This window comes from Dipteris shenzhenensis, chromosome 23, assembly GCF_047967505.1.
Source record: "Dipteris shenzhenensis isolate YYH24624 ecotype China chromosome 23, Dip_SZ_1.0, whole genome shotgun sequence".
In the NCBI taxonomy this organism is placed as follows: Eukaryota; Viridiplantae; Streptophyta; class Polypodiopsida; order Gleicheniales; family Dipteridaceae; genus Dipteris; species Dipteris shenzhenensis.
The window spans coordinates 3223177-3242533 of NC_141618.1; positions in this window are offsets into that span (position 1 = coordinate 3223177).

The window sequence follows — 19357 nt, forward strand, 5'->3', positions numbered from 1 at the left end:
AAGAGAAGGGGGAAAATGAGAAAAAGAGAAGGGGGAAGAGAGGGTTCCTACGCCCATCACTGCAGCTAGCGCTTAAGGCGCTAGCTGCAGGCAAATGCAAATAACAAAAAGCTTAAATGGAAAGAAGAGGAAGCACTTACCTGTAAAAGTATGTCCCGCTCGGTGTAGTGGACTGGGCCCACAAAAGAGAGACTATGTCCCGCTCGGTGTAGTGGACTGGCCCTACAAAAGAGAGAAAACAACCCATTTTTTCAAATAAGATGTTAGTGGAAAGAGGAGATCACAAAAGCAACTTCTTGAAAGGAGACAAGGAAAGAGAAGATTGAGGAGACAAGGAAAGGAGGAGATTGAGGAGAAGAGAAGGAAGAGAAGGAAGAGAAATACAGAAAGAAGAGGTGAGTTTCTTTCTTTCTTTCTTGAAATTTCGTTTTTTGTTTGAATCCTTTCTAATCAAGCATGAAAACTAGTTTAAAACTTTAGCAATACAAGTAGAAACACTCACAAAACCAAAGCTAACAAACAAACAACCTACATTGTTGAAAAAAACTCACCTTTTGAAGAACTTTCTTTCTGGAAACCAAAGAGGGAAAAAGGAGAGAGAGGGTGCACAAGAGGTAGGAGGAGGGTGAGGAGTGGGAAATAGGGTAGGAGGTTGCTTGGAATAGATGGGAGGTCAGTGAAAATAGGTGGGAGGAGATTTTGGAGAGCTTAGTTTAGAGATTAGGAAAGCTTTGAGCAAAACGCCGCTGGTTTCGCCGTTTCGGGTTTTAACCCACAGCGTCGCTATATAGCGACGCTTATTCGTCGCTATATAGCGACGTTTTTAATTGAAAACGTCGCTATATAGCGACGCTTTCAATTAAAATCGTCGCTATATAGCGACGAATAAGCGTCGCTATATAGCGACGCTTACTGTTTGTTTTTTAATGAGGCCTCTTGTGACTCAAACATGCTATGCCTATAATTGTCAGTATCTCCTCTTACTACATAGCCTTACTATATAGGATTTTTTGTTTCAATCCTTACTATATAGCGATGTCATTCTTTTTATATAGCCTCAAGAGAAGCTCAAATTAAACATGCTATGCTCATAATTGTGTACATCTCCTCTTCATGCTTATGTTTTGGTTTTATAAGTGTAGATGGAAGGGACGAGTGGAAGCTCATCCGATGATGCGCCAACGCCCGGGAGCACGAAGTGGCTTACGGAGAGGTTATATTGTCATTGCACTCATTGCAAGCGAGAAGTACGACATCAACGTCGTATTATCATGCGCCACTTGCGGATGTATGGGGAGGAGCCGGAACCAGTACCCCCCGTTGGTGTTGCACATGTTGATGGATCATCGGTAAGTCAAAGCTATTTAAGTTCGCAATCTTATTGTATACCCGGAATTAGAAGATCTTCTATTTACACGAATGAGCTTATGACAGGATGACGAGGGTGACGAGGGTACACATATACCTTCTCACTTTCAACAAGACTATAGTCTCCCAGATGACGACGAGGGTATGGTCGACATGATGGATTCCATTTTTAGGGGCACTACATCCCACGTACACGTGATGTCAGAGTCTGAGGTGAGAATGCGAGAGTTGCAATCAACACAATTGTACGAGGGTGCCAGGATGTCTAAACTACGTGCTTGTCTCTCAATCTTGAATCTACAAGTACAGTATGGGTGGTCGGATACAAGTGTCTCGGCCTTAATGAGGTTAGCTCTTGCATTAATTTGATTGACTCATTATTTGGATATTGTTTGTTTTGAGAATCATCATTTGGATAGTGTCTTTGTCATAGGTTGCTCCAAAAGATGTTGCCTGCACCAAATACCATGCCCGCATCAAGAGATGAAGCGAAAAAGATGCTAACAATGGTGGGTATGGATTATGATACCATCCATGCTTGCCGTAATGATTGTATTCTCTTTCGTCGTGAGCATGGAGATTTGGCTAGTTGTCCAAAGTGTGGGGAACAACGATATAGAGATGACTTGCAGGGTGAGAGGATACCGGTAAAGGTCTTAAGACACTTTCCCATCATTGTAAGAATACAACACATGTTTCGATGCAAATCCATAGCGGAGTTGATGACATGGCATGCATCTCATCGGTCCACTGATCACACATTGAGGATTCCCGCAGATTGTGCGGCTTGGAAGCACATAGATAATCAGTGTCCGGACTTTGCGAGAGAGCCACGCAACTTACATCTTGGGCTAGCCATGGACGGCGTGAATCCTTTCGGGTTACGCTCAACATCTTGGTCGACATGGCCCATAGTCGTGGTGAATTACAATATCCCACCATGGCTAACAATAAAAAAGGGACACCTCATGCTTGCACTACTTGTGCCAGGAAAGTACAAGGCAAGAAACATGGACGTGTACATGGCACCTTTGATAGAGGAGTTACAGATATTATGGAGAGGAGTGCAGGTCTTTGATATTTCCAGAGCTCCTAGGCATACCAATGATATTTCCGTCAGGGGTATCTTGATGTGGACCATGCATGACTACCCAGGATATGGAGAGTGCGCAGGTACGTGGTTATGTCTTTACATGTACAATGAGGGATTATGCTTTTTTTACTCTCTTTTGCACGCATGTCTTGTACTAACATATTCATGCACGCGTGCAGGGCTTGCTACAAGTGGGTACCATGCTTGTCCTGTTTGTGGACCCGCTCTGAAATCGCTTGCACGCTACTCCAAACACATGAGGAAAAATGTTTATGAAGGTCATGCTCGATACCTTCCGCTCGACCATCTTGCACATGGAGGTCAGCTTGATCCACCACCATCATATTTAAAAGCAAGTGATTGGATTCAAGCTTGGAGGGAGAATGGAGAGGAACCTCCTCCTGGTATGAAGAGGCTATCGATCTTTCATGAGCTTCCTTATTGGGGTCAGTTACAAATCAATCATCTCTTGGATCCCATGCATATCTTTAAGAATGTGGGGGCTACCATTTGGGCACACTTGGTTGGTTCCAAGGACTCGAGAGGAGTGCGAGAAGACTTGCGTGCTATGAATAGGATGTCTCGTTTGTGGCCCCAAGTGCATGCTTCAGGAAAAGTTGTCCTCCCGAAAGCAACGTGGATCCTCTCTACGAGGGAGGAGGCAGCGATCAAGGCAGACATTGCCTCTTTTCAAACACCGACAGGGTACATGCGTTGCTTGAAAGGAGCATTTTCAAAGGACAATAAGCTTAGTGGCCTCAAGTCCCATGATTGGCACAAGGTCTTACAGGTATTCTAAGTAGAATTAGTGTACCGATAATAGTGATGCATTAGCGTAATTATTATTATGTTATATTGTTGACATGATTTCATTGTTGCTTTGATAGTTCATCCTTCCAATTACAATAAAAGGGTGCTTACAAGAAGATGTTAGAAATGCTATATTCAAGATCTGTGGTATTGTGAGGTATGCTTACTATCAATTCGCATTATCTATTTTCTTCATGGACATGTGAAATAGGTGGATATCTCAAATATCTTACATATGCATGGACATGTGAAATAGGTGGATATCTCAAAAAGAGATCTCTATATCGAGCATCGAGAAGGCTAGGGTGGAATCCATCGAAGCCGTATGCTTGCTTGAGAAGCACTTTCCCTCAAGCATTATGACAACTCAAGTCCACTTGCTTGTGCACATAGTTGATGAGGTGGCTATAGCAGGTACCGTTCATAATCGATGGATGTTTTTTCTCGAGCGGTTTATGAAAACTTTAAAGGGATTTGTAAGACAAAGAGCAAGACCAGAAGCAAGCATGGCAGAGGGATGGCTTGTGCAAGAGTCATTAGTATATATCACAGAGTTTCTTGCATCCACGGATCCTGATATGCCGCAAGCTTGGCACAACAAGGATGATGATCGCATCATTGGCGAGGTCCCCCAAGGAAAAGGGATTGAAAGAAAGATGAGCGAAGAGCAAATGGAGAAATTCAATAAGTTTTGTATCCTCAATAGCCCTGAGATGCAGAAGTGGATTGAGAGATATGAAGTGGCCAAAGCAGAAAGAATAAATGCAAGGACGAGATTCAGAGTAATGTACAGGCGATCACAACCATATCCACGAGATCTGGCTCTTCTCCCTACTCACATGTCACTTGATTGGCTACAACTAGCTATACGTAAAGCCGAACGTGATGGAGAGACAATAAACGAGCGCGAGCGGGAGTTATCATCTGGATGTATGGTGCATGTAAGTTTCTTATCTCTTGATGTAATTAAGTAATTATTTGTGGCAATATATGCTATAAAATAGGTGCATCTTCATTGTTTTAATGATGCTCTTTTACAGTACAAAAAGTACAGTGCATTATGGTCATATGGACGACATTTTTGCATAGAACGCATCGATTCAAAGAGAGTCACGTATGATTGTGGAGTCATGGCTAACTTCACACAAGATAGCCGAGCAAGTGCTTCGGATACCAATCTTCTCTCCTCACAGTTGGATTATTGTGGAACCATACGCGACATCTATGAAATTGATTTCAGACGATTTACTATTTTCATTCTTGATGTAAAATGGTTTAGAACTACTTACAACGGTCCCCATGCAACTGTGAGAAAAGATGGTAGCGGTCTCTTTGCAATAGACTCCACCAAACATTGGACCGATGAAAGTGATACTTTTGTTCTTCCCGAGCACTGTGAGCAGGTGCATACTAATGATTTAATTAGTCGAAGCTTTCGTTTTTTAAGTCCATTGATATATATATAATTGACGACATTTGGCACGTGATTTTTCATCTTCAATATAGGTGGTTTTTCATCCGGATCGTTCTGATCCAAGATGGTGGTACGTGATCCAAGTTGCACCACGAAGTAAGCAGATTTTTGAAGATCGAGATGTGGATATGGAGATGCCACTACCAAATCCGGATCCAATTGATGAATCTAGCGAAGAAGATGTAGATCACCATATGAGGCAAGAGGAAGATGCGCATAATGACATCGCACGGGAGGAGGATGGAGATCACGATATTGACGAGGAAGACAACAATCGTCAAGATCAATCACCACACTTAAGCTTAATTGAAGAAGATGATCAAATACTTTTAGGTGAACGTACGATGCTAGAGTACGATGATGATATAGGAGATCAACTCGGTATAGAGTTGGAGATAGACTTGCTTGGCGCCTTAGACTTGGCTCAAGATGAAACAGTTGATGTAAATGCTCTTATTTAATTTGATTTTTCTCATCTCCAACTTGGACATGAATATATGAGCTTCAAAGGCTTGATGTACATGCTCTCATTTTTTATTTCTCTATGAGCTCAAACATGTATGAAAATTTAAAAAATTTTGTCATTGGAAGAAAATAAATTTTAAGGCTAAAAAAAAAAAAAAAACCTCTCTGTAAAACGTCGCTATAATATAGTCTCAGTGTCGCTATATAGCGACCTTTAAAAGTCGCTATATAGCGACTTTTACTAAGGTCGCTATATAGCGACCTTTCAAAGTCGCTATATAGCGACCATTACTAACGTCGCTATATAGCGACGCTTATTAAAAGTCGCTATATAGCGACGATTTACGACACCCGATTTTTATACCGACGATTAACGCTAAGCGGGCGCTAATCGTCGGTACGTAAACGTCGCAATAGGATGCGTGTGTAGTAGTGTAGACAGTTTTATTAGTTCTGCAAATGGCACCGTGAGACAGGCATTCCGATCACATGGAGCTACTTCGAGATAGGGCACAGTAAGGGAGAGCACGATGGTGCAGGTGCTTGCATGAAGCATGCATGGTTTTTCATGGATTTAAACTAATAACTCGGATTTTTTATTTTAAGAATATGATTCTTATAAACAAGAAATACAAATTTAGGATTTAATAGTAGTTTTTGCATTATTTGTACAACATTGTAGAGAGATATTTTGAAATGTCTTATGTGAAAATGATAGTGCGAGAAAGTAAACTTTTGATTCTCGAATGATAGTTTCATAAAGTAAACTTTTTAGTTGGGAAGGATTTTAAGGAATAGTCCAAAAGTAGAAATATGACTCCAAAATTAATGAAATAAGTGTTAATAGTCATATTTTTTTTCAATGCCATATTGCAGGTTGCTATATTTGTGCACATTATCTATCGTCATGCACAGGCTCATGTGGATGGCATTGATAGCACCATGGACTCACGCGTCATTGTGCGAGAGTATCACTTCTACATCAGTGATGATCGATCGCATGATGCCCATTTTGTGCAGCATTGCTTCACTTTGCATGATAGTTTCTTGAGGGATCATGGTGTCACATGGCAGCGGCACTGGATCTGGTCAGACGGCTGTGGTGGTCAGTTCAAATCCACTAAACAGTTTTATTAGTTCTGCAAATGGCACCGTGAGACAGGCATTCCGATCACATGGAGCTACTTCGAGATAGGGCACAGTAAGGAAGAGCACGATGGTGCAGGTGCTTGCATGAAGCATGCTGTGCATCAATACCAGTTGCGTCACACTGCCGATCGCTTCAAGGATGCACATGATGTGGTGTGGTGGTGCAACCAACACTTATCCACTAGTGCTATCTCCTCATTTTAGTCGCGTGACGATGGGTGGTGAGCCGGTATTTTTGGTGCGTGGACATTGGGAGTCTTGATCGGTCTAGGCCTTTTGATTGTCATTCAGTGTCTGGCACTCTTGATTTCCATTCCATCAGGAGCATAGGTGAGTCTCTTTCTCGATGGTCCAAACCACCCTACGGTGTCAAACTCCTCGTGGCAAAGGACGCAAGTGGTAGTAGGAAACCTGGCTATGACTGGTGCATCTATGGGTGTCCTAGTCAGCACATCTACAAGAGGAGTGGGGTATAGGGCCACGCTGGGGTCGATCCTATGGCGAGATGGATCACGACTAATATGTCTCAACTACAAAATATAGTGCTTCGCACGATGGTATGCTATGCGTGTCTGAATCCTCTGCTCCTCCAAATTTGCCTCCAACAATCGTACACAAGACTTCATATCCTATCGCAATAGATGTGCCTGCAATGCAAACATGTCGCGTACATGGTGAGAATTAACCAAAAAACTTCAGTTCAAAACACGCTACAAAAAAATATACAAAATAATCAGAATAACTAACCTCGTCCCTAGACTCGGCCAACAATGCCTCCAACTATGCAATCCATGCATCTCGAGTCTCCATCTCGTGCTGAGGCGATGTAGATGTGGGAGGTGGTGTAGATGTGGGAGGCTCCATAGATGTGGGAGGTGGGGGAGGTGGAACCAAAAGTGATCTCGATAGGGCAGAGACCATGTCGTGCAAGGATGATGCCACTGAATGAACATCCCCCCTAATCCGTCCTCCAATAGCTTGCAATGCTGATGTAGGGATAGTGTGCAACTCTGGTGCCTCGTGTCGACGCCGAACACCAAGAGTCTGACGCCCCATCCTACCATGTCCCGCTCCTGATCCTGGATGGGTACTAAGGTAGTCTACTCGATGACCAAGCACAAACTCAGCGTATAGCTGCATGGCAAATGACCAGCTAGCTATTTGACGGTTGTGAGGCAATCGACCACCATGCGTAGCGAGATATCTCGGATAAATGTGTACTGCTATGACGGGGTGCCTACAATGTAAAATATGCAAGGGCAGCCCTGATCGTGGTCGCATCGCCTCAGTGTGACCATCCCAAAACATATCCTCTAAGGCATGCCTATGAGGTGACTCACGCTCAAACAACTGTCGAATGGCTTTCCAATCCAAGCCATGACTAGTGATCTCTACCTCAGCCTGTGCCTGAAAGCTATCCACAACGTCCTCAACGATGTCCAATCGACCCAGAGCCTCAATGACTGAATCTAGACTCGCAACCAAGTGAGGGGGTGCCCTAGCATCCTGCAGTGCCCTCATCTCAGCTCTTAGAAACTCTATCTGCATATGATTAGTGGTGCCAGAACCTGTGCACTGGCTAGCATATGCACAAAAAAAATACATGGAAATTAATATTCTATTTGGGCCAAATGTGTCGCTATGCCTACAACAGTGCTATGTTGCAAATTCAATTCGTATTTACAATTATTTACAAGTTGTTTACTTTAGAAAGTCGGTTTCTTCAAGCTCATTCTCCTTGTCTATACTACCCACCCTTGCTGTAATTAATAGCAAATAGCTTTTGTTCTAGATGCTCCCTCCATTTTTCAAGGCTCTACACTACCATGGGCTCTACTAGCATGTCAACGTATGTAGTAGAGGTGTATTTTTGGAAGAGAGATGTAAAGAAACTGAGTGATAGAAAGAAAATGTTATGTACAATACATTATAATAAACGACAAGGAATAGATGCTAACTTGAAAGATATAACCCAAGGCAAGACCTACAGACTAGAATATTCCACATGAAGGTGGACAAATGCACCTCTCAATAATTGCAAGTGGAAGTCAAATTGCACCTCTAAACATATGCGAAACTAATGTAGAATAGCATCTTGAAATGTATAGAATATATAGGAAATGACAATATTTATATGATAGAGATAGGTTATGGTCATTGAGATAACCCTGGTTATACTGCTTGACTTGAAGCATCTGTTGAATGATTGGTTGGCATGACTGGCTCCTAGCTTGTTGGGAATAGCTAGCCCTAAACAACTTTTTGACTAGGCCTTAACTAGATCATCTTGCTCTAGCTTGTTAACTCAGCCTACTTACTCTACCTAAATTATGAAACAACTCTCAACCAAAGATCATTTTTAAAAATAAAATTTAAACGTTTTTTTATTTAAATAAAAATAGCACTAATTTAAAAAATAACTTTAATCTCTTTTTTTTTAAAGATGATTTTTAAAAACAAATTATTTACATTTTCACATTTTAAATAAAAAATTACGTAATTCCAAAAAAAATTTAAAAAACTTTAAAATGCATTTGAAATTTTAGAAATATTTTATAATTATAAATAGATGAATTTAAAAAACAAAATATATACATTTTCACATTTTAAATAAAAAATTACGTAATTTAAAAAAATTATTTAAAATTTTCTTAAAATGCATTTGAAATTCTGAAATATTTTATAATTAGATTACATTTTCCTATAAACTCTTATTTTCTTTTTTTTTCAAAGATCATTTTTAAAAATAAAATTTAAAAGTTTTTTATTTAAATAAAATAGCACTAATTTAAAAAATAAATTTAATCTCTTTTTTTTTAAAGATGATTTTAAAAAACAAAATATTTACATTTTCACATTTTAAATAAAAAATTACGTAATTCTAAAAAAAAATTTAAAAACTTTAAAATGCATTTGAAATTTAGAAATATTTTATAATTATAAATAGATGAATTTAAAAAACAAAATATATACATTTTCAAATTTTAAATAAAAATTACATAATTAAAAAAAATTATTTAAAAAAAATTTCAAATGCATTTGAAATTCTGAAATATTTTATAATTAGATTACATTTTCCTATAAACTCTTATTTTCTTTTTTTTCAAAGATCATTTTTAAAAATAAAATTTAAACGTTTTTTTATTTAAATAAAAATAGCACTAATTTAAAAATAACTTCAATCTCTTTTTTTTAAAAGATGATTTAAAAAAACAAAATATTTACATTTTCACATTTTAAATAAAAAATTACGTAATTCCAAAAAAAATATTAAAAAACTTTAAAATGCATTTGAAATTTAGAAATATTTTATAATTATTCCTATAAACAAAAATTTAAATAAATTTTCGCAAAAAAAAAAATGCTACATAAAAAAAACCTTACCTGGACTCTCCCGCTCTGTCCATCTCCGTCGGTTGCTCGCCGTCGCTGGCGCAATTCCGTCGAGCTCCCGCAAATCCGTCAATTTTGATGAGGAGGAGCTCGATTGAGGTATGAAGAATGAGGGGGGGTCCCTCTCTTTATATACGAAAATTTAGGGTTTCCCTACCTCGATTGAGGTATTTCACATGCAACATACATAGCGATCCATATACCTCGATCGAGGTATAGACATGCCACGATACCTCGATCGAGGTATTTTACATGCCACATATACATCGCTCCGTCATACCTCTATACCTCGATCGAGGTATTTGACATGCCCCATACACATCGGTCCATCTACCTCGATCGAGGTATGGACCTACCATGATACGTCAATCGAGGTATGTCAGTAGCCAGCCGGATGCCACATACCTCGATCGACGTATTGGACATGCGGCCAAGTCATCGGTCCAGCATACCTCGATCGAGGTATATCAACTGCCCTGTCGGATGGCATTTACCTCGATCGAGGTATATGACACGATCGAGATCAAGGTACGTGGACTTGCCCATACCTCGATCGAGGTATAGCTGGATTGCCACGATACCTCGAACGAGGTATAGGTGGCTTGTATAGGTGGCATGCCATGAGACCTCGATCGAGGTATAGGCTCGGTTCGGTGAAAAAAGTCTAGGACCTTAATCGAGGTATTGGCTTGGCTCGGTTGTCCTCGTGTGTGATTTTCATTGGAGATAATACCTCGATCGAGGTATCGCAAACCGAAGCAAAAATTTTGTATTTTCACTAGAGCTGGTGTCACACTCACCCAAAAGTGGTCCGGAAGTAGACACCCTTAGCTTGCTACCTCCCTTTGCATGGTCGATCATGCATTATACAACGTTTTTTCCCTAGTGATATGCACATCCGCAAAAAAACACGCCCTTAGGTGTGTTATCTGACCAAGTACTTATCGGATGGGTGTGCCTCTTTGAGAACATTTCAATACCACCTAGGTTGAGGTGTAGGAAAAGTGTTGTGCCCATCAAATATCCTTTGCATGGTTGATCGAGCATTAAATACTATTTTTTCTCTAGTGTCATGCACATCCGTAAAAAAACACACTACTAGGTATGTTATCCGATCAAGCACTTATGGGATGGGAGTGCCACTTTGCATGTAAGTCAATTCAACCTAATTGAAGGTGTGTGCAGAGTATTGTGCCCATCGGATATGCTTTGCATTGTCGATCTAGCATAAAACACCGTTTTTGCCTTAGTGTCATGCACAACCATGAAAAAACACAGTCCTAGGTGTGTTAATCAAACAAGTACTTATCGGATGGCGGCTCCACTTTGCACGCAAGTCCGTTTCAACTAGGTTGAGATGCGTGCAAAGTATTGTCACCATCGGATATGCTCTGCATTGTCGATTATGCATTATACAATGTTTTTCCGGTAGTGATATGCACATCGGCAAAAAAACACGCCCTTAGGTATGTTATCTGACCAAGTACTTATCGGATGGGTGTGCCTCTTTGAGAACATTTCAATACCACCTAGGTTAAGGCGTAGGAGAAGTATTGTGTGAGAGTGCTCTCAACGGAAGTAAGAACGGAAGTAGGAGAGAGAGAGAGAGAGACAGAGAGCCACACAAGTTTTGGTGGGTGCAGAACCACACCCTAATCTTCTTTTTCATTCATTTATATATGTGTTTGAGTATTGTACATAACTGGGGTAAAGGCACAGTGACCTTTAACCCCCATAACCTCCCACTTAAAGGACAATGTGCCTTTAAGGGAGAAGAACGAGTGAGCATACTATCCAATGCCCATCAATACATGACAATACTCAAACCGCTGACTAGGTAGACTCTTCGTCAGCATATCTACAGGGTTATCATCTGTATGAACCTTGACAAGCTCTATGCGCTTGTCCTCAACTGATGAAATGGTACCTAACCTCAATATGTTTGGTCTTTGCATGAAAGACCGGATTTCGTGCTAGCTGAATAGCACTCATGGAATCATTATGCAATGTCGGTACACCTGTATGAATCCCCAAATCTCCCACTAGCCGATCAAGCCATATAGCCTCCTTGCAACCCTCTGTGGCTGCAACATACTCAGCCTCTGTGGTAGACAAAGCAACGCACTTCTGTGTGCGAGACATCCATGACACTGCACCACCTGCAAAGGTGAACACATAACCAGAGAAGTGGATCTCCTACTATCCACATGCCCTGCATAGTCTGAATCTGTGTACCCAAGTACACGCATGTCTCCTTTACCAAACTAGATGCACATCTCCTTGGTACCCTTCATGTACCTCATGATGCACTTAACTGCCTCCCAATGCCTCTTTCCTGGATTAGCCATATACCGGCTAACAACTCCCACTGCAAATGCAATGTCTGGTCTAGTAGCTATCATAGCATACATAAGACTCCCAACCACTGATGCATAAGGAACCTTGGCCATCATGGCCCTTTCCTCATCTGATTTGGGACTATCTGTATGACTCAGTTTTACATATGGAGGCAATGGAGTACTCACTGCCTTCCCCCCCTCCATATTGAAACGCTGTAATACTTTTGTAACATACTCTTTTTGTGAAAGCCAAAGGAGTTTCCTACTCCGATCACGCGTGATGCGCATACCAAGAATATGACCTGCAAGTCCCAAATCCTTCATATCAAAGGCCTCATGCAACTTGGCCTTTAATGCATCTAGCTCATAAGTATTCTTGCTAGCCAATAGCATATCATCCACATATAGTGCCAAGATTATCAGGCTATTATCCTTAGCCCTTTTAGTGTAGAGGCAGTGATCAATTTCACTCCTTCTAAAACCCTGGGACCGAATGAAAGCATCAAACTTCTGATACCATTCTCTAGGCACTTGCTTAAGACCATAGAGACTCTTCTTTAGCTTGCAAACTAAATGCTCTTTGCCCTTTTATTCAAAGCCTTCTGGCTGCACCATGTAAATTTCCTCATGCGAATCCCCATGCAAGAAAGCTGTCTTGACATCCATCTGCATAAGCTCCATATCCTCTACTGCCACTAGTCCAAGCATGCATCTAAGTGTGGTCATCTTCACAACCAGAGAGAATATCTCATCAAAGTCCACACCCTTCTCTTGCTTGAACCCTTTAGTAACCAAACGAGCCTTGTACCTAGGCACATCATCACCTGTGACCTTCATTTTGTAGACCCATTTACATGGCAATGCTTTCTTTCCATGTGGCAAAGAAACCAAATCCCAAGTCTTATTCTTCTTAAGTGAACTCATCTCTGATTGCATAGCATACTCCCACTTGCATTGATCCTCGTGCATCATAGCCTCTTTGTAGCAAGAAGGCTCCCCGCAATCAGTAAGCATCATATAGTCTACCCCTAGAATAAACTTATCAGGCGGTCTAGACACTCTAGAAGATCTTCTCAAGGGCATTTCAGCTTGATGTCCCACCTGCATATCAGCCACATTTGGCTCATCATTTTCACCAATAGATGATCCATCATCTACCCTTGATTGTATCCTGTGGGAGTACTTGGTGGTACCATTTCTTGCACATTTGGTGCATGGACAGCTTGCTGTCTATCAACATATGCAAGTGGATTCACATCCTGGAAAGTGATTCTCCTCATTTCCACATCCCTCATGGGTGCCTTATGCATCTTTTTCTCATTGAAGACTACATCATGGCTGCGTATGATCTTCTTTGCTTCTGGATCCGAGAGACGATAGCCCATCTCTCCACTTTCACCATAACCTAGAAAGATGCATTTCCTAGACTTAGGATCTAGCTTCTTTCAAAGCTCTTTTGGCACATGTGCATATGCCTCACACCCAAATATATGCAAGTGAGAGTAAGAGGGCTTCTTGCCACTCCATCTCTCTTCAGGAATACCACCATCCAAACTCTTACTAGGTGATCTATTGATCACATGCACTACAGTCTTCATTGCCTCAGCCCAAAAACCACCAGAAAGATTTGCATTGGAAAGCATGCATTGCAACCTTTCTTGAATGGTACGGTTCATCTTTTCTGCAACTGGATTTTGCTCTGGAGTACGAGGGGATGTGAGCTCCCTCTTAATCCCACATGTATCACAGAAATGTTGAAAGTCATGAGAGAGATACTCTCCACCATTGTCAGTCCATAGGCATTTAAGCATTCTACCTAAATGATTCTCAACCAAGGCCAGCCATTTCTGAAATACCTGAAACACATCACTCTTCCGAGCTATAGCATAAGCCCACACTTTCCTAGTTGCATCATCAATTAATGTCACATAGTATTCAGCCCTGCCTAATGAATATGTAGGCATGGGACCACATACGTCTGAATGCACCAAATCAAGCATTTCAAACTCTTTCTTTCCCCTTCTTTTATGGGTTGATTTAGTCTGCTTCCCATAGAGACAATGCTCACAAAATTCAAAATCAGAAAAACTCAAATGCGGTACATAACCCAAACGGCATAAGAGTTTCATTCCATTCTGGCTCATGTGCCCCAACCTGTAATGCCACAAAGAAGTGCTTGGCTGCTCGGTTATTGCAACAACATGATCAAATACCCCTAATACATGTAAGGGATACAAAGTCCCACACTTGGCACCCCTGGCCAAAAGCATGGAGTCCTTATGAATTTTCCAACTCTGAAAGCCAAAAGTGGTGTGAAAACTAGCATCATCTAGCTGACCCACTAAAATAAGACTCTTGGTCAGCTTAGGCACATGTCTCACATGTTTCAAAACAAATGCAGACCCATTTGCAACAGAAAACTTTATGTCACCTGCTCCCACTATGTCACATGCATAGTCATTTCCAAGATGCACACAACCTGTCTTTCCACTATCATAAGTGGAGAACCATTCCCTATGGGGAGTAACATGGAATGAAGCACCAGAATCCAAAATCCAATCTTGGGAATATGCATCATCTGAAGTGGTAAGCAACTCTACAGATAAACTAGACATGAAGAGAACGTCATTGTCACTATCATGTGTGACTGCATTGATCTCCTCGATCTTCACTTTTCCTTTGTCCTCCCTTGGACTCTCTTCCTTTTGATTTGCACCCCAATTTGCATTCTTTTTCTTATCCTTTTGCTCTCTTTTTACTTGTAGTAATCCTTTTTCATATGGCCCTTCTTGCCACAGTGGTAACACTCAATGTTCCGTGCCCTGGATTTGCTACGTGACTTCCCTCTTTCTTGGGACTTCCCCCTGAACTGTGATCTGCCCCTGTGCACATTTAAGGCTGCATCCTGCTTGTTGCCATCCATAGACTTCCGTCTAATCTCCTCGGCCAACAAGCTACCCACAACATTATCAAATTTCAGTACTCCACCAGGTGCAAAGCTATTGATAGCTGTACGGAAGGTATCCCATGAGGATGGCAATGAACATAACAGAAATATTCCCTTAGTCTCCACATCAAAATTTATCTTCTGAGCATGAAGCTGGCTGAAAATAATATTGAATTCATTCAAGTGAGAAGCAATGGAGACCCCTTCCTTCATCTGCAGCTCAAACAACCTCTTCATGAGGTAAACTTTATTAGAGGCAATTTCCTTCTCATAAGTGGCACACAGTTTCTTCCATAAATCTTCCGTAGTCTGCTCATTTACTACTGTGAAATAAACTGACTCTGCAAGATGAAGTCTAATAGTAGACTTTGCTAATGCATCCAACTCATTCCAATCATCCTCAGACATATTTGCAGGCTTAGCTTCAGTCCCTACCAAGGGTCTTTCCATAGGCTGGTGTAGGCCTAGGTTTCCATCTCCAATAGTCTCTGTAGCATCTGAAGAAGAGATCAGAGAGGATGCTATTTTATGCTGAGGGATAGCTTTGACACATTGCAGGTGATGCACTGATAGTGCTATGCTCTCTTGGATGAGATATTATTAATGCATATGCCAGTGGATGGTGTTTATGCTTGAGTCATTTGGCACTTATTGGCATTTTGGATTGCCATTGCAGTTGGCATTTTCTTTTGGGCCAGATTTGCTCATATGGATGCATAGTATATGCACATGAGTCAGATGCATCTTTTGATGCTTTGAGCTTTGAGTTTTGGTGATATTTCACTCTATTGTGGCATACACATTTGGGTGCACCTGGTATTTGGTGTGATTCTCTCTTGCAGGCACTAGCATTTGGGATTTTGTTTCATTTGCATCCCACAAGGCAATTTGGGCCTATCAGTGCATCCAAGAAGGACCGCAATGCATCCAAATGGCCTATAAATCATCCACTGCAACCCAATGCATACCACAAATGAGCACACACTGCTCAAACTGCAACCAGAGTGATCTACATAAGGTATGCTCAAGAAATTATAGTCCCACGGTAATGACCGCTACTGAAAATAGAACCTGAGATGCCTTAAAACATGGGCGCCATTGCATAATCGGACTCAGCAAGAAAATTTGCAAATATCTCTCTTCTGCCAGAACTCCAAAATCCCAACCGATGAGTGAGAAATGGGAGTCAACACTTATCCACTACCATGTGGCATAAATCTAAGGTTTCAAAACCTTAGAATGAAAAATGCATAACAGAGAGACAAAATCGAATACACAGAGATCTATAACTCTGAAAATCCTCCACCGAATCACGCAAGAACTGAGAGGTAGGGGTTTTTGGGCGTCTGGAATGCAATGGGACAGACGGTTTTGGAAACCGTGGTCTCAATCATTGGGCCCAACACACGGACTGAAAAACGTTTTTGGAAACAGAGCTATTTGTAAACTCCACTGGAGTGCGAATGATGAGCAACATAGAAGTTTTAGGACCTCCTGAGTCCACCGGAACTGACAGATCTGCAAAATGGTTGCTCCAAACTTGAGTTCCAACACCCAGGCAAAAAATGCAAAGACTGACACAGTGAGTCAGAAATCCAATGAAATGATCCAAGATTCAATAATGAAGGTGTTTCCAAGCTCCTAAAGTGAAGTGGACACCAAAAGCAAGCAATAGTTGCCTCTACAAGTCAATATGGAGTCTCTGTCATCGAACGGAACAGGGAAAAGCTCAAAAAACGACTTTTTCTTTGAAAACACTTAACAGGCTCTCAAAACCACTTCGCAAAACCAAAGTGACTTTTCCAAAGGTTCCTCCAAGGTCTCTACACACTCGGATGCAAGTAAAGTCACCCACAAAGCTTCCCACAGAACTTCTCCTTCCTCCCATAGAGCTACTGAGCTTCAAGCATTCACGCACGCTCAACTAGATCACCCGGGCTCTGATACCAGTTGAGAGTGCTCTCAACGGAAGCAAGAATGGAAAAAGGAGAGATAGAGAGAGACAGAGAGCCACACAAGTTTTGGTGGGTGCAGAACCACCCTAATCTTCTTTTTCATTCATTTATATATGTGTTTGAGTATTGTACATAACTGGGGTAAAGGCACAGTGACCTTTAACCCCCACATTGTGCCCATAGGATATGCTTTGCATGGTTGATCGAGCATTAAATACCATTTGTGCCTTAGTGTCATGCACATCCGTAAAAAAACACGCTGCTAGGTGTGTTATCTGATCAAGTACTTATGCGATGGGAATGCCACTTTGCATGTAAGTCAATTCCACCTAGTTGAAGGTGTGTGCAAAATATTGTGCCCATCAGATATGCTTTGCATTGTGGATCCTTTGCATTATGGATCAAGCATAAAACATCGTTTTTGCCTTAGTGTAATGCACAACCATAAAAAAACTCAGTCCTAGGTGTGTTATTCAAACACTTGGTACTTATCAGATGGGGGCTCCACTTTGCACACAAGTATCTTTCAACTAGAATGAGGTGCGTGCAAAGTATTGTTACCATCGGATATGCTTTGCATGGCTGATCACGCATTATACATCGTTTTTCCCCTAGTGATATGCACATCCGAAAAAAACATGCCCTTAGGTGTGTTATCTGACCAAGTACTTACCGGATGGGTGTGCCTCTTTGAGAACATTTCAATACCACCTAGGTTGAGGCATGGGAAAAGTGTTGTGCCCATCGAATATCCTTTGCATGGTCGATCGAGCATTAAATACTATTTTTGCTCTAGTGTCATGCACATCCATAAAAAAACACGCTGCTAGGTATGTTATCCGATCAAGCACTTATGGGATGGGCGTGCCACTTTGCATGTAAGTCAATTCCACCTAGTTGAAGGTGTGTGCAAAGTATTGTGCCCATCCGATATGCTTTGCATTGTCGATCAAGCATAAAACACCATTTTTGGCTTAGTGTCATGCACAACCATGAAAAAACACGGTCCTAAGTGTGTTAGTCAAACAAGTATTTATCGGATGGGGGCTCCACTTTGCACACAAGTCCATTTCAACTAGGTTGAGATGCATGCAAAGTATTGTCACCATCGAATATGCTCTGCATGTTCGATTACGCATTATACAACGTTTTTCTGGTAGTGATATGCACATCTGTAAAAAAACACACCCTTAGGTATGTTATCTGACCAAGTACTTATCGGATGGGTGTGCCTCTTTGAGAACATTTCAATACCACCTAGGTTAAGGCATGGGAAAAGTATTGTGCCCATTGGATATGCTTTGCATGGTCGATCGAGCATTAAATACCATTTTTGCCTTAGTGTCATGCACATCCGTAAAAAAACACGCTGCTAAGTGTGTTATCCGATCAAGTACTTATGCAATGAGAATGCCACTTTGCATGTAAGTCAAATCCACCTAGTTGAAGGTGTGTTCAAACTATTGTGCCCATCGGATATGCTTTGCATTGTCGATCAAGCATAAAACTCTGTTTTTGCCTTAGTGTCATGCACAACTATATAAAAACACAGCCCTAGGTGTGTTATTCAAACAAGTACTTATCGGATGGGGGCTCCACTTTGCATTCAAGTCTGTTTCAACTATGTTGAGGTGCATGCAAAGTATTGTCAACATCGGATATGCTTTGCATGGTCGATCATGCACTATACACCGTTTTTTCCCTAGTGATATGCACATCCACAAAAAAACACGCCCTTAGGTGTTTTATCTGACCAAGTACTTATCGAATGGGTGTGCCTCTTTGAGAAAATTTGAATACCACCTAGGTTGAGGTGAAGGAAAAGTTTTGTGCCCATCGGATATCATTTGCATGGTCGATCGAGCATTAAATACTATTTTTGCTCTAGTGTCATGCACATCCGTAAAAAAACACGCTACTAGGTATGTTATCTGATCAAGCACTTATGGGATGGGCGTGCCACTTTGCATGTAAGTCAATTCCACCTAGTTGAAGGTGTGTGCAAAGTATTGTGCCCATCGGATATGCTTTGCATTGTCGATCAAGCATAAAACACCGTTTTTGGCTTAGTGTCATGCACAACCATGAAAAAGCACGGTCCTAAGTGTGTTAATCAAACAAGTACTTATCGGATGGGGGCTCCACTTTGCATGCAAGTTTGTTTCAACTAGGGTGAGATGCGTGCAAAGTATTGTCACCATCGGATATGCTCTGCATGGTCGATTACGCATTATACAACGTTTTTCCCATAGTGATATGCACATCCGCAAAAAAACACGTCCTTAGGTATGTTATCTGACCAAGTACTTATCGGATGGGTGTGCATCTTTGAGAACATTTCAATACCACCTAGGTTAAGGCGTA